The 15343-nt window shown below is 47.0% G+C and overlaps 1 protein-coding gene across 1 annotated transcript in view; it reads right to left on the bottom strand.

Annotated features, from left to right (window-relative positions):
• The window catches only part of Mapk6 (mitogen-activated protein kinase 6), a 23901-nt gene extending 13132 nt beyond the window's left edge, over positions 1-10769 (bottom strand). The window contains 1 exon segment of the mRNA XM_005347622.3: positions 10619-10769. The gene's annotated coding sequence lies outside the window, so the exon portion shown is untranslated.
• Positions 10770-15343: the final 4574 nt, after the last annotated feature.

The raw sequence follows: 15343 nt of genomic DNA, 5'->3' as shown, positions 1-15343 counted from the left end.
AAAAAAAAAAAAAAAAGGAACTTAAAGGTAACGTGGCAGAAACACATGAAGGAGATAATGAACGAGTAGCATGTCCTTGGCCCCAGCTATTTTTCCTTTAGGTAAGTTCTTAGAGAAATGCTTGCTAATAAATATACAAATACTTTCTTTTTATGTTGTTGGGGTTTTTTTTTTGTTCATTTGTGTTTTGGGGGGGCAATCTATAGAAACTGGGTTTTCTGTTCTAAAGCTGGTCTGACTGTACCACAAAGGATGTAACGTGCACGTTTACATATGAGGTACAGCCTTACAGGTAGAGCTAGCTCTGCCATGCCCACACACTTGCAAGCAATGCTGCATGCAGCTTCTCAGGGTAAAGTACCCTTCCATCCCACCCGAGGCTGTCCACAGTGACAGCCTCTGAAAGTGGCTTCTGCAGAGTCAAGTGAGCGGTCTGAGCTAACTGGAACTCAGCCAGTTGCTTTGGGAAGGGACAGGTTGAGCGGTACTCTGTACCCTAAGCCTGGCACAATGGTGCTGGCATCAAATTCACTCTTGTCTGTGATCATGCCTCAGACTCCAGTTACTGACTTCTCAAGGCACAGAAGGCCACAAGCCTAGCTACCTGCTCACAGGCATTGCTGACAAAGCTCTTGTTCCTCAGGAAAAGTGGCCCAAAGGTGTCCTTTCAGGACCTGGACCTCAAGGAGGCCAGTGGTGCAACCCATTATTGGATAAATCATCTCAGGAAGCTAAAAAAAGACTTAGCATAGCAGGCTTGTTTCATACAGTATCAGTAACTATTCAGCTACCCTTCATCCCAACTCTGTCTTCTGGCCAAGACTTCAGAGGAGATGGGGATCCCAGCACTTGGGAGGCAGAGGCAGGTGGATCTCAGTGAATTAGAAGCTGGTGTGGTCTATCAAGCAAGTTCCAGGACAGCCAGTACTGTTATACAGAAAAACTGTGTCTTGAAAAACTTCAAAAAAAAAAAAAAAAAAAAAAGTCTTATGTAGCTCTGTTGTCCTGAACTCACTAGGTAGAACAGGCTGGTTTTGAACTCACTCCGTGCTGGGATTAAAGTTCTGTACCTCCACACCTGGTTCAAGACTTTCTGAGATGCCATACTGACCTAAGATTAAAGAAACACTGGAACAAATACAGGACCATGAAACATCTAAGCAATTCTTCTCCAGTTACCTAAGTACTGCCGTCAGATTTCTGTGGCCATCAGGACAGGTCAGATAGCCCCCAACTGGCGACTTAAGTCACAACAGAGTTGTTATCTAAGTTGTTATGAAGACACTACCTTTACCATTGATACTCAGTGTACCAAAGGATCTACATGAGCATCTATTTACACCTCTCTTCCCCATGATGCATTTACCAACTGACTACAGACCCAAGCAGGTCACACAGTCTCTCAGACACACTCACAGGAATTGAGGAAGTGCTACCCTAACCAGGACCCAGAAACACAGACAGCCACATTACAGCCCTAAGAGTCTGCGTCTGTTCTTTATCACCAGGAAGTCCTGAACGCTCACTGTGTGCCAGCACTGTCTCCAGTCCTGACTCAGAGAAGCCCTGAGTCTGAGCACTTCCTCCTGCTCACTGTTTCCTACTTCCCTTCCCCTCTCTTCCAGCATCCTCATGTTCCCCAGGGTGATCCTCTGCTGTGACACCATCTCTCCCCACTATGGTGGCTGGCTGCTTTAAATCAAAAGGTGTGAGAAATAAGCAGCTTACTAGCATTTTCTGAGCACAGAATCTGGCAGTTACTAGGTGCCCTGTAAACTGTAGGGAAATGAATAAACAGCACACCCAATACACCTCCTATTTTTCCAGAACCAGACTAGCCTAGGCACTAGAGAGCTTCTGTGAAGATGCCACTCCAGCCTTTCCCCTTCCAGGCACTCCCTCCCCACAGCAAACAGCAGCTAGTGTGTGTGTGTGGGGGGGGGGGCAACCTGTTTCCAGCCCTGGGAGGGCCAAAGCAAGAGCAGTCAGCTGTGTTACACTCGCCCCTTTCCTGTGTGGAGGTGGAAGGACGGACTGCCAGGAAGCTATGCTCTGGGGTACGGCGGGAGCAGCCTCTGTGAAGGCAGCCCCAGAGCACGTGTCAGTCAGACTTTCTCCACACACAGTGATCTAGCAGGGTTTAGGGCACTTAGGCCACACTCTACAAACTACACGTGAGACTGACCAGGGACAGGAGCTGACAAAACTTATCTGACTCACAAGCTGGTATTCCCAACTACTCAGGTGGCTGAGGCAGGAGGCTCAGTAGTTCAAGGTCAGTCTGAGCAAGGAAACCTGTCTCACAACATCTGGAAAAGGACTGGAAGTATGGGTCTGTAGCAGAACCCTCGCCAAGCACTCAAGAAGTCCTAAAGCCGATTCCCACCTTCACTTCAGTTCTGGGGGAGGGGGATCTAACATGTTTTTCTCACCTCCAGTCACCATACACAAATGTGGGGCACATACATATTCAGGCAAAACACTCATATACATAAATAAAACTCTAAAAATAAATTTATTAAAATGTCAAGCCTTGGGCTGGAGAGATGGCTCAGAGGTTAAGAGCACTGACTGCTCTTCCAGAGGTTCTAAGTTCAATTCCCAGCAACCACATGGTGGTGCAGATCCATCTGTAATGAGATCTGGTGCCCTCTTCTGGCAGGCATGCATGCATGCAGAACACGGCATACATAGTAAATAAATAAATCTTTAAAAAAAAAAAAAGTCAGGCCTTGCCAGGTGGTGGTTAATACACACCTTTAACTCCAGCACTCAGGAGGCAGACAGGCAGATCTCTGTGGGTTTGAGGCCAGCCTGGTCTACAAAGCTAGTTCCAGGACAGAACAGCCCGAGCTACATAGAGAGAGAAACCCTGACTCAAAAAAAAAAAAAAAAAAAAAAAAGAGCATGGAATTTTTCACTGACAGGATTAAGGAGAACTCAGACTCTAAAGATCAGTTTCATGGCTGCTGCATGTGAACTCATCCTCACATCCCACTCACCAGCCCTTTTTGATTGGCGTTCAGTGAGTACAAAAGACTGGAGGCAAGTCAGGGTAACCGTCACACACCTCTAATCCCAGCTCTCAGGGAGGCACTGAAAGGATGATGGCTGCAAGTTTGAGGCCACCAGGTTTTCGTATAGAGACTGTTTCCAAAATAAAAGGGCTAGAAAACCCACCATTTCCAAAGCAGCTGCCCTGTGAAAGTGGGGCCAAGACAGGAAGCTGAGATAAATGCCTATGCAGCATTCTGCATCTTCAGAATAACAAGTTCATATTCTTCTAAGGCTGAGCCAAGGAAACACAGGGCCACACTGGAAAGCAAGAGAAAAGCTCCTGCAGTCAGCAATGGAGCCAGAAGTCAGGCTGGAAGCAGAAAACTCCAAGGTCTGGGAAACCAATGGAACTTCACAAATACAGGTCAGAACATCTTCAAAATCAACTAAAACTAAACCATCAACTCACGAATGAATTCATACCAAACCAGTCTGTCTCTGTCTCTCTCTGTCTCTCTTCTGTCTGTCTGTCTCTCTCTCCTCTCTGTCTCTCTCTCTCTCACAAACACACACACACACACACACACACACACACACACACACACACACACACACGGGCAGCTTTTAAAGTCAATCAGGAGAAAGAAAGGAAGCATGTACCAGGGAAGAAAAGGAAGACTAAGGGCTGGTCATCACTAGGAAGAAAGGCAGAGAAATGAGGCTGTCACCAGAGACTGTATAGAGCACACTACATTCCACATTCTACGATATGCTGCCCCAAAGGGTAGCCATAGCCACAGATGGTGACTGAGTAACTCAAATATGACTGACTCCACCCAAGAATTCATTCATTCATTCATCCATTTTCTGGTACTAGGGATTAAACTCTGAGCCTTGTGCATGCTAGGCAAGCATTTTATCAGAGCTGCACCTCATCTCCATCAATTAAAGGGGAATGCCTTTACACCTAGCACTGGGGAGCCAGAAACAGATCAGATCTCTGTGAGCTGCAGGCCTGGTCTACATAGTGACTTCCAGAACATTAAGGGCTAACTAAAGAGACCTTGTATCAAAAATAACAAGAGTTGTTTTTTTGGCTATAGGTACAGCTCAAAGATAAATTGCTAACCATGTACAAGGCCTTGGGTTCAACTTCTAACCAAAATAAAATAAATTATTAAAATGTCTACATGTGGCTAGTGGCTACCATATTGGACAATTCTACAGCACACTGGCATATTTTTAAAAAACTTCTAACATTCAAAAAGGTGAAAGTCGTGATACAGATAAAAAGCCTTAGGAACCCGAGACGGAATCAAGAACATAGGGGCAGGAATGGGGGACAGACCAGGCAGAGCATGCATTAAACCTGGTGAGAAACAAAACTCAGGGTCACATACAGAAGAACACAGGAGCCAAGCAGAAGGAAGGGACATAACTCATAATTTATCTGCATCTATTACGTGCCAGGCATTTTCTAAGTGACAAATAGCTCATCTTACAAAGAGCCCAGATGCTCCCAAAGGTGAGGTGATCTCATTAGGTCACATGGATAGTAAAGACAGGATCTGGGCACATCAGTCTGATTCTGGAGTCACAATCTTCCCATTGCATATGGTTGCTGTGACTTTTGCAGAGCAATAACCAAAATTCCCCAGAACAAGCTAAAAGGAGGAACTATTTATTTTGACTCAATTTTAAAATGTCATTCCAAGATGGCGTGCAAAACATGGCTGAGCAGGGGGCACATGGAGACTGAGTATAGTCTGGGGCCAGGACAGGGCCTAACACCAAGGCCATGCCCATAATGACCTACTTCAAAGGTGCCACCTCCCACTTTTAAACAGCTCCCCAAAATGCCATCAAATTACAAGTCCATAAAGGGATTAAAGCCACTGATCAAACCAGAACCACCATGGACATTCCAGTGGTCTCCCAGTCATCTCCTAATCTAATTAAACTGACAAGACAGACTACGCACATCTGAAGAGAGCTAAAGACCTCTCCGTTTCTACACCTGGAAATAAGTACTCAGCAGGTTCGCCTGGTAGTTACCTCCAGAATCAGCAAACCTGGAGGGGCTAGGCCAACACTGGACATACAGTAACTCAGAAGAGTTAATTCCTTTGTATTATTTTTGATCCACGTGAAAGAAACAGGAAGAAATATGCATGCATTCTTGCAATTTAGATTAGCTTTATTGAACAGGAAATTGGCACCACTGTCTAACAGTCAAAAGAATATTATCCAAGCCGGGCGGTGGTGGCGCACGCCTTTAATGCCAGCACCCGGGAGGCAGAGGCAGGCGGATCTCTGTGAGTTCGAGGCCAGCCTGGTCTACAAGAGCTAGTTCCAGGACAGGCTCCAAAGCTACAGAGAAACCCTGTCTCGAAAAACTAAAAAAAAAAAAAAAAAAAAAAGAATATTATCCAAGCATAAAGTTAGTAAAAAACTTACCACCTCTTCAATTTGTACATAAAGAGGGAAGAATTATCAAATTGAGACTCATTATTAAATTGAGGATAATTTCAAATTTAGTAAAAAAACAAAAAACAAAACAAAACAAAAAACAACAACCTCCATTAGGCTAGAGTATAGCTCAGTTGGTAGACTGTGCCTAACATACAGGAGGCCGAAGCCTCCCTCTCCAGCAACACAGAAACCAAGAGTAGAGACGCACATCTGTAATCTCAGATGGAAACAGGAGATCTAGGCCAGCCTTGGAGGCCACCTGGGTTACTTACTACCTAAGGCCCTGCCACAAAATTCGAAACAGAAAGCTAAAAGTGATTTCATACACCCCTAATCCCAACAGAGGCAAATGGATCTCAGTGAGTTCAAGGCCAACCTGGCCTACAGATGGAGTAGGACAACCAAGGCTATACAGAGAAACCCTGTTTCAAAAATCAATCAAATAAATAAATGAATAAATAACAGATTAAATTCAATTTCTCAGGGGGCATCGGTTACATACTTAATCATCATCACTCTGGTTGGCTGAGACCTCACTGGTCAGCACAAAACAGAGCACCCCCATCACACAAGGCCTACCCAACAGTGATTACAGTCTCAACCTCACACTCATGTTTCTCGGGAGGGTCAGGGGAAAACAACTCACAAGACCTGGGTTTTCCAAACCAGTTGCTAACCAGATGAGGACCACTCCAGTCTCTCTCAGCCAAATGGATGTGCATTCAAATCACAATATTGCTAATGTGTGTAGCTTCTAATTCACTGGGTCCTGATGAGCCAAGGGTCAGAACCTTTAACCAGCTCCCAAGTATGGTCTTAGATCATACTGGGCCTCAGTTTACTTAACATTTACTCAGTCAAATGATGTAGCTGGAGCAAAGTGCTCATGCCACTCTTCCAAACACCCACATGTACTTTTATGGTTGCAGTGGCAGATTTCCTTGAAGTAATTGTTAAAGTTCTTACATCTTAAAGCATTTTTATTTATTCCTTTTGTGTTTAAGACCTGTGCATCTGAACGCAATTGTTGCAACATGCATGCAGAGGTCAGAGGACAGCTCTGCAGTCAGCCCTCTCACCGCACAAGACTTGCTGAGCTCCATCTCAGGTCAACAGGCTCCTACAGCAAGCACTGAACCTGCTGAGCCGTCTCACCAGAGCAACATTCCGACAATTCTTTTTCCTTGCCCTTTCTTTTCATTTCTTGAGACAGGCTTTCTCTGTGTAGCATTGGCTGTCCTGGAACTCGCTCTGTAAACCAGGCTGGCCTCGAACTCACAGAGATCTGCCTGCCAACTGCCTCCCCAAGTGCTGGGGTTAAAGCACAAAACAAAACACACACACAGCACAAACAACAAACTCTAGCAGCCAGGCATGGTGTCAGATGCTTGTAATTTCATGAGGTTAGGCAGAAGGATTAAGACATTTGTGGCAAGCCTGAGCTATGCAGGGAGCCGTCTCAGCAAAACAAAACAGGGAGGGGTGCCTTTCAGGAGGACATACTACATTTCCCAAACACAATTCAGAGAGAAATTCATGGAGCCACGGGCACCTTACTGGCATCAGCTCATAGGAGTAGCTTCCTGGCAAGAAGCCATGGGGTATAGTAACGTCATTTTTATGTTTGTAAAGTCTTAATACTAAGCAATAAAACTGACCAAGACCTTGATACTGCAGGCAGGTTATAGTGTAAGAGTCCACAAGACAGCCTGCTGGAGCCAGCAGAGGACTGCCAACAACAAAGTGACTATAGAAGCATCTTCCTGGTTTCACCGGAGCCCTGTCGTAACACAGGCTCACAGGAGCAATGCAAATAAGGAACTAGAGAGCAGTGCTGAGAACTCCCCAACTCACAAAGCAACACCTTACAGAACGCTTGTTCTTAACTCCTGATTTCTGCCCAACCTAATAACCTGCATTTAAAAGGCCCACACGCTCAAACTTAAGGAATGTGATGCTCTGAAAATCCCAATCCTTTTACATTTTCATTTTTGTTTCCTTTAGTAGACAACATTAAGTATGAATTAATCTTTGATGCAATTTCAAAATGTCTCCAAAGATTTAATTCAAATCCACAACACAACTTATTGTACAGTAAACTTCCCAAATAACTTTCAGAAAACGAACAGTATAGAGAAACAAACAAATGGGCAAGGAGATTTTTATTTATTTCTTCACTTAGGAAGCAATGTCTTCAATCTGTCTTGTTTTTCCTCAAAAAAAATTTTTAGGCAGGTCTCACTATATGGCTTCTGGCTCCATGTAAACTGGTCTGTCCCAAACTCACAGTCCTGCTGGATTCTGCCTAAGGAGGAGGACTTTAAATGTGAGCACACCCCCCACACACCTGCTTCAATCTTATTTTAAGCCAATTTGTTAAACACTGGCCATGAAATATGTCCAAATGTCTATTTTATCACCAAGCTTCAGCTTAAGTCCTAAATCTGGAACTATTCACTCAGTTTATCTCTTTAAGTGCTTCTAACAATGCTGGTTTCAACTTGTCTTTATTAAAACAGAAAATTCCCGGGGCTGGAGTGGTGGCTCAGCACGTACAAGCACTAGCTACTCTTCCAGAGGACCCAGGTTTGATTCCTTGCACCCATATAGCAGCTCACAGTCCTCTGAAATTCCAATGCCAGGAGATTCAGTGCCTCCTTCTGGCTTCTGAGGGCAAATGGTTCATAGACACTCAAGCAAGCAAAACATCCATACAGACAAATAATAATAATAAAAACTTTAAAATACAGAAAATGCACAAACATCACAAGAAAGCACTGTGTATGTTTAACAGCTCCTACTAAACTCTGGTGGTATTTGTACAACACTCAAACCAGTACCTTCTAGATACTATAAAGATAACTTTTACATAATCAATGAAAACCAGTCAATTTCCATCAAGACTATAATGTTCTGTCTGTCCTTTATAATAACTTGCTAACAAAATCTCTCTCAATAGTAGCCAAAGGCCTTTTGGAATCAAACATTTAATTTCAGCAACTAGCCAGCAATCGCCTTTATCTTTTCGCTCAACAAATGTTATACAATTGTACGAGCAGGGTACTGGATATCCTTTTAAAAGGCAACTTAAGAAGCCCTTACTTTTTTCTTGGGGAGGGGGCTATTCTTCAGAGAAAAGAAAACAGCCACGGGCAGTAAAGCTTTTAGCCTCTCATTTTTAAAGAAAGCAAGCAAGCCACGTAGTAGCGGCAGTGGGCGGGGTGAGTCATCAGCCGGCTCGAAACTTGCAACAGTTCTTCTGAGCCTCCTCCCACCCGACCCCCAGCCCCTGCACAAGGTCCCGAGTCAGCAAGCCTTACTAGCTGGTCAGTTAGGAATTCTCACGGTGCCTACACGAACTTATGTAAAACGCTGCAGCGTTTTTAGCGCGCACTAGTCTTTAAAACGGTTGCCTTTTCTACTGCAAAATTAAACGTTCTTCGAGTCAGTCTTCTCCGGGTTCCTTTTTAATCGCAGAAAGTGGGCAGGCTACTTTTAATCCTTTCTGCAAATGACTAAATTCCAAAATAGCCTCACATAGAAAACTAATTTTAAACAGTTTTTTTTTTTCATTTCCAAAGTCTTTTTTTTTTCTTTTCTGAACAGTAATACTGAAGTGTCAGAATAGTCTGCTCAAAATCTGGCAAGCTTCGGAGATGACAATTAGTGATTAGGACATCAGTAAGCAAGGCTTATGATGTAGCTAGATTAATATAACATATATGTTATATATAAGCACCTTACAAACAGGTTTTTACCTACAAGCTAAAGATATTTTTCTTCCACCCAATTCAAAATTATTTCCAAACACCAAAACCTGTCGTTTCTAAGAAAACTCTAAAGCTAAGGATAATGGTGCCCACGTGTTAAGCCCAGCAGGAAGCTGAGGCAGGAGAATGTTTCTCAAAGCCCAGCTGGGACTAGGCGAGACCGGCTCAACAAACAAACAAGAAAACCCCTTTGGGGGCCGGGCCCTATTTAGACCCTACATTCTTCTCTACTCAAATCATTCTTTCCAACTCAGTTCTCCAACGTTTAAGAGACAGAACGTGAAAACCCAGAATTTTACCAAAATAAACACGCTAGAATAACCAACAATTAGGAAATTATTCTGAAGCTGGCTGCTCTTCGTTTGATGGCCTGTGAATGTTTTTTCCCCTATCATCGGTAGCCATAAAAAGTTAATACTGAGACTATCTCGGGACTCTTCGCAACGAACACGGGCTGTTCAAATGCAGTATGGAGACGTCCTAACTCCCCCCTTACCAGGTCCCTTCGCTCGATCCTTCCATACTTTCAAACCGCAAAAAGGTAAAACACGGAAACAATCTAAAGGAGCCTGCAGCTCGCAGCTCGCCCAGGCACCTGAGCCGGAGAGCCCACGCCAGGCAGGAACAAAAGGCGGCCGAAAGCCCACCGCTCTACACAACTCCCAAGTAGGATTTAAAACAAGCTCCAAGTGAGGAGGCCTGTAACCGGTAACGTACGTTTTCATCGGGGTTGTTTTTCCGGATCACACCTTAACGTCCGGAAAGGTGTCCGGAGCCCTGGCTCAGACCGGTCGCCGGCACCTCGTGGACCGCCAGACACAAACTTGGGCGGACTTAGGGGCTGGAGCAGAGAGCTACGCAACGTGCTCCGAGACTTTGCCCGGCCTGAGTCAGCTGAGGCCGAGTCACCCGGGCGGGCCGGGGGAGGAGACAGGAGAGCGTTAGGGAGGGAGGCAGCGAGCCAGGAAGGCAAGCCTCCACTGCCTCAAGCGCTCCTGGACCACCGCCCTCGCCTGAGCACTGGCGGGGACTCGAACCCGCGGAGCCGACGCGGGCGACGGGGACTCGAACCCGCACAACACAGCCCGGCGCGGGCGGCGGAGCCGGCCTGGTAAAGCCCGCGGCCGGCTGCCCAGCGAGGGGCGTGCCGGGTGGGAGGGGCGCTCCGACCGCGCCGCCAGCCCCACGCGGGGACCCGGCCCTCGCAGCTGGCCGCGCCGCCCGGGCCGAGCGGGCACACGGAACAAAAGCGCCTTTGTTGAGCGGCGGCCGCCCGGAGGGTCACACACAATGGACGCGGGAGCCGGCGCCGCCGCCGGGCCCTCCGCCGTTCCCTCCCGCGCCGGCCCGCACACGGACACAAACACAGACACACTCACGGGACTCCTCCGACTCATCGAGAGTGTGCGGGGCCCGCGGACAGCCCCCAGGGTCGGCTCAGGTCTCCGGCTGTGCTGGCGGCAGCGGCGTCTCCGAGGCTCTCGCTTTGCCGCAGTCGCCGCCATGTAACCCCGACCCGCGAGAGAGGGCGCGGAGAGGAGGCGGGGCCTCGCGGAGGCACGCCCCTTCGCGTCACAGGCTCACTCCACGGCGGCCCCGCCCCCGCCGGCCTGGAGTCGCACGCGCTGGAATTTCCAACGCCCGTGCCTACGCGCGCCGCGGAGGCGGCGGGAGCAGCACGCGGCCTGCTGGCGGGTATGCCCCGGCCTCAGCTGAACCACAGCCCAGGGTTGTCACACCAACTGTCCTGGCAGTGTGAGCTGTGAACGGCAGCCGGACCCCCTGGCTGTCGGGAGGAAGAGGTTGAGCGCAAACAAGCTAGGCCAGGTGCTGAGCAGATCATCTCTGGGTGATGTAGGGAGGCTCCTGGGATCGGTCCCCTGAGGCCTCTCCGGTGCTTCCAGAAGCCTCCGCCGTAGCCCAGGGAGTGAATTGGTGAGGGGGTCGTGAGAGAAGTGTGAGCAAAGACCCAGGCAGGAGACTGGCTGGTTTGTTGAGGGAGCTGGGAGCAGGCTTGTTAACAGTAGGTAGTGAGAAAGGCGATCGCTGCCCTTCCAGTGTTTAGGTGAAACTTTAGAGATTAAAGAACACAGGGCTTGCCTGGAAGTGGTGGCACATGCAAGAGTTTCTCTTAGTTCCAGACCAGCCTACATAGTGAGTGCCAGGACAGCCTGAGCTACAGAATAGACCCCATTTTAAGGGACTAAAGAGTAGGGGGAGTGGGGAGCTTGATGGCTACTGCAATGATGGAGACAAGAAAGGTCAGGAGATGCAGTAATCCTTGGCTGCTGGTGAGTTCAGAGCCAGCCCGGATTACAGGAGACACAAAAAGAGGCCAGGTGGTGGCGGCGGTGCCACCTTTAATCCCAGCACTCCAGATCTCTGTGAGTTCGAGGACAGCATGGGCTCAAACCAAGTTCCAGGACAGCCAGAACTGTTAATATAAAGAAATCTTGTCGCGAGAAACCAAAAGAACGGGAAATTAAAAAAAAAAAAAAAAAGAAATGAAGAGATTTGGTCAGCCTTTTTTTTGTCTGTGATAACTGACCATCCTAAAGAAAATCTGAAACACAGCAGTCCATTATCCACTGTATGCAGCAAACCCCTTCAGAGATGACAGTCACTTGAAGTTAAGAGCTTGAGCCGAGCCTCAATGTTTTCTAATACAGAGCTACATTAAAATATATACTTTGTGAGACAGCATCTCACTAGGAAGCCCAGCCTGGCCTAGCACACCTAATCCTCCTGCTTTAGCTTCCCCAGTGCTTGGATTGTAGGCTTAGGCTGCTGAGCCCTGCTCTATTATATTTAAAGCAATACCATCTGAATACCAGGTGCGTAGAGGAGAGCGCGAGTCATGCCAAGAGCAGAGCACAGTTTCCAGCTCGGGGCTGCAGCCTGCTCTGCACTGCTCTGTGGACACCCCCCCCCCCAGTCCTCTTCAGGGACTCTTCCACATCCATCTTCCTATAGTGTCTAGACAGACACCTGGGTGTGGCGAGAACATAAGCAACCAGCATGCCTTCTCACAACAAGGTCATAATGTAGTATCTCCCCCCCCCCCCCGACTTCCGCTAAAGACCCAAATAAGCTACTGGCCAGGCAGAGGCAACCTTACTGTTTGATAGCACTCAAGGGAATCCATGAAGTTCCCCCTTTGTAATATCTTAAGAGAGTGAGGCGAGGCGAGCTAGTTACAAGATTTGGGGATTTGGTTTAAGGCAGGTCTGTTCATCACGGGGACTTGACTGGGACTGGATGGTGGTAACACTTTGGGATGGGAAGGGGCAGTTTGAAAGAAGCCTAGAAGAGAGAGTGCGGTGTTGGGCAAACCCAGTGACCTTGCTGAGGAGGGGCTGTTTACCCCTTTAGTTTGGTCACTAATGTAGTCTTCCAAAAAATAGGCTTTGAGGAAGTCCCTGCCTGAAAATGCAATAAAATATTTGCAAACTCACCTTCCTGGATGAGACTTTCTTGATTTTTGTCTTGCGTACAAACCAGGTGTGGTGGGTACCATCACAGCAGTCTGCAGGCTGAGACAAGAGAATCTTGAGATGAGGTCAGCCCTTGGGGTTCATAAGACTCGTCTCCGGGCCAAGCAATCAAAGAAAGAGGAGAATGAGGGTTTTGAAAATGACCAAGATTTATTAGATACATGTGTGAAACTATCAAAGCATTTTTAGATAAAGAGCATGTTTCTGTGCACAGCTGAACTGCATTCGCGTTAATACTGCTGGGTTTAGTTCTTAATCCTGACGTGTAAACAGCTCAGTTCCACCAAGGCTTTGTTTTGAAGGGGTCAGGAAACAGACTAACTGGCCTCAAATTCTTGATTGTCCCCCTCAGCCTCCCCAGGGCTCCACACCTTCACGCTCAGCTGCTTCAAGTAGTTTTTGAAGCTGCAGATGACAATCCTTTAATGAGTAGGGAAATCATTTTTGTGGGTCATGACCAGAACAGCAAGAGAACACCCCTCTAACAAACGGGGAGCAACACTGAAGCTTTCTGCCTTACGCTACATCTCACCAAACCCGAGTGCCACCAAATAGGAGCCAGGCCATTTACTACTAAGAATGATAAAACTGAGGACTGGAGAAATGGCTCTTCCAGATTCAGTTCCCAACACCCACATGGCAGCTTACAGCCATCTGTTGCTCTAAGTCCAGGAGATCCAACACCCTCTTCAGGCACATAGTGCACAGACACATGCAGAAAAAATACCTTTATACATAAAAAAAAAAATCCAGATGGAGGTGGTGCACACCTTTTATCCCAGCATTCGGGAGGCAGAGGCAAGAGGATCTCTGGTCTACAGAGTGAGTTCCAAGACAGCCAAGACTACACAGAGAAATGTTCTATGTTCAGAGCTGTTAAATAGAGGAAGAACACAACGTTGAAACAAGGCATATAGAGCTCTGTATATTGGATCACAGTGTGAAATGAATTTCTGCTTTTTGCTCATCATTGCCAGGAATGTTTGAAAGCTGTGGTTGTGGAAGTGTTTAGGAGAGGCTGCTCATGGCTAAGGTGGCAGAATATGAGCGCTTGCTGAAATGCAGTGGGCTACCTACCTGTGCAAGCTGAGCTGTAACAGAGGGACCACTTGGTGAGAGCTAGGGGCATCAGGAAAGCTCAGCTGGAAGACAGCATTTTACCTGGCTTCAGCTCAATCAGACAGTAGCAGAACAAGAGAGTCCCAGTGAAAGAACAGAATAGAAAGAAGAAAGCATGAGCCTCCAGACCACACTGTGGAAAACTGAAGTATAACAGGCCTGAGAAAGTTGCCACAGGATGGAGAAGGCTTTGAATGCCCTACCAACGGTTCTAGATTTCATGATAATGACACCAGGCAAGGAATTTCAGTGATGCAACTAATTATTGATGATGGTGATAATGATTAGACAATTGTATGTGATGCCACCCATGGAACCCAAAGCTTCTGAATACTAAAGCAGGTCCTCTGCTGCTAAACTACAACCCCAGCCTGCACCAGTTCTTTGAAACAGTTGATATCAGCTAATGGGAAGGGCAGATGATAAACAAAAGACTAAAGACACTGGGAGGGTAGGAGAATCTATTGGTTCTGCCCAATTTACCCTATTCTGCTAATGCTGGCTGCTCAGAAAAGCCACACACGACTTAATTCTCTGCCACCCTGGCTTTCCTAATGACTCCTGTGTGGAAGTCAGGTGAGACAAAGGAGCATAGGGTGAGGCGGGGACAGAGACTGTCTGCGCACTGTATCTTACCAGTCTCCTTATCAGAGCATTCTCCGTGCCCACAAGTTCAGATTTCTGATGGAACTACAGGCGTCAGAGTTGACAGCCGTGAGGCCAAGGGAAGTGGCTGTCGGCAGTAGGGAGCTGGCAGCTCTCAGAAGCCGCGTTTTCCAGTAAAACCAGAACTTGAAACACAAGCCATGCACTCTGAGACGCAGAAGTCTGAAATGTGGCCGCATGGCCACTCTTGCTTTGTTTGTTCCCTGTGCTAGCCAAGCACCTGTCCTGAGGCCACTTCTAACTCCGTACGCTTCAGAGACTCCTGGTAGAACGTGTGTATCGAGGCGAAACAATAAGGTTGAGTAAGTTCTGTGTAGGTTCTTGCTTCCCTGGTCAGAACAAAATACATAAAAATGTCTGATCCCTGAGACAGAAACTATGACACTTTGGTGAGCATGCACAGGTTAAGTGTCTTCCTACAACATAAAAATAATGTAAACTTTTCTCTTTAGAATAACATAAATTGAAAACAAAAGAGCTTTATATTTTACTGCCTTTAGCAACATTCTGATCTTTTTTTTTTTTTATACAAGCCTTGACTACCACATCCAGTTTAATGTTTCTTTTTATGCCTTCTGAACAAAGGGCTTCAGAAATTCTCCAACATTGCTAGGAAACCACCACCATGGCATCTCCCCAGCCCCCGAAGAAGGGGAGTCAAAGAAAGACCCCCACTTATAGCAGTACTCCCCTCCCTTCCTGAGCAAGCCAGAAGGGACTACTGTGCTGCTTGAAAGCCGGTTGCCACATGAGGCACACTTCCTGTAGTACCCACACTGAGGCACACTTCCTGTAGTATGAGGCACACTTCCTGTAGTGCCCACA

The sequence above is a fragment of the Microtus ochrogaster genome, chromosome 5 (assembly GCF_000317375.1).
Source record: "Microtus ochrogaster isolate Prairie Vole_2 chromosome 5, MicOch1.0, whole genome shotgun sequence".
Classification (NCBI taxonomy): Eukaryota; Metazoa; Chordata; class Mammalia; order Rodentia; family Cricetidae; genus Microtus; species Microtus ochrogaster.
The sequence above is the reverse complement of the archived record's forward strand: the minus strand, read 5'-3'. Positions and strand labels throughout refer to the sequence as shown.